The sequence below is a fragment of the Microtus pennsylvanicus genome, chromosome 2 (assembly GCF_037038515.1).
Source record: "Microtus pennsylvanicus isolate mMicPen1 chromosome 2, mMicPen1.hap1, whole genome shotgun sequence".
Lineage (NCBI taxonomy): Eukaryota > Metazoa > Chordata > Mammalia > Rodentia > Cricetidae > Microtus > Microtus pennsylvanicus.
Window position 1 is genome coordinate 82,432,172 of NC_134580.1, and position 1,597 is coordinate 82,433,768.

General features: G+C 37.1%; 1 pseudogene; it reads left to right on the top strand.

Annotated features, from left to right (window-relative positions):
* The first annotated feature begins 269 nt into the window (after positions 1–269).
* On the top strand, positions 270–1,205 carry LOC142844268 (olfactory receptor 4F21-like; annotated as a pseudogene).
* Positions 1,206–1,597: the final 392 nt, after the last annotated feature.

Consider the following 1,597-nt stretch of genomic DNA (forward strand, 5'->3'; position numbering starts at 1 on the left):
CCTACTATAACAGAATGTCTGGCTGTAGAATAAATAGGAGGAATCCCACCTGCTTTCCGTTACCATATTTATGCTTGTGTTTCCTTAAAGGCATTATCATAAAAGTTTTATTATTTTTCAGTTGCTTGTTCTTTTGCTATCAACTCAGAGTTTTTTCTCTTGATTTTGATTAGAGAATCAGGGCGTTTTGTAATTTGAATATATCCCTTAGTAGCTAAGCTACAAATTTTCATAATTTCCTAAGAAGTGATTTGAAAATACCCATACCAATGGATCAACTAAATGACTCCACTGTATCTGAGTTTGTGCTTCTAGGACTCTCTAGTTCTTGGGAAACTAAAATTTTCCTCATACTGACGTTCTCTACACTCTACTTATGAATCATTGTGGGAAATCTCTTCATTGTCATTTTGGTAATTGCTGACTCATATTTACATTCACCTATGTACTTTCTTCTGGCCAACCTGTCCCTCATTGATGTTGGACTTTCCACTACCACTGTTCCGAAGATGATCTCAGATCTTCCGAAAGAACACAGAGTAATTTCTTTCCACAGCTGTATGACTCAGATCTTTTTTATCCACATTATGGGAGGAGTGGAGATGGTGCTGCTCATAGCCATGGCATTTGACAGGTACACAGCCATCTGTAAACCTCTGCTCTACTTGAGCATCATGAGCCCTACAATATGCATTTCATTTGTAATCGCTGGCTGGGTCACTGGTGTGGTCCATGCCCTGTTCCAGTTCTCATTTGTTATAAGCCTGCCTTTCTGTGGTCCTAACAAAATAGACAGCTTTTATTGTGACTTCCCTCGGATCATACAACTCACATGCACTGATAGAGACAAGTTTGAGTTTGTTGTTGTTGCCAACAGTGGCTTCATGAGCATGGGGGCCTTCTTCCTGCTTCTGCTCTCCTATGTCTTCATTTTGGTCACCGTCTGGAAAAGGTCCTCAGGGGATTTGTCAAAGGCACTTGTCACTCTGTCAGCACACATCACTGTGGTTGTTCTTTCTTTCACTCCATGTATGTTTCTCTATGTGTGGCCTTTCCCTACATCATCAATTGATAAATACCTATTTATTGTTGACTTTGCTATCACACCTGCCCTGAATCCTGTCATCTATACATTGAGGAACAAAGATATATTTGTATCAATCCAAAGATTATACAAAAGAGTTGGTTATGACAATTTTTGCTGAGTTAATCTGGTGTGGGAGCTCAAAAAGCATATGAATAACTGTATAATGTAAGTTTCCACTAAGGCATATGTTCCATTACCTTGTAAGCAACACACATCAATTACCACAGACCATTAGTGTCTTGCTCCTTTTTCTTTGAAAAATTAGAATACATAAGTATTCTAAAAATGCCGTATGGATAGATAATTCTTTTTAGTCTGTTTAAATAACCTATAGTGATAAAAAAATTAACACCAAATTTGTTTGTGTAAATAAATTAATAATCACAATGAGTAGTTCTCTATAAAGGACTAGTGTCTCTGTAATTTAGGTTGTGTTGTCTCAAAAATGCATACAGAGTAAATTTGAAAGTGAATAATTTATTCAGAAGTGTGTTCAGAGTCATTAGTGGG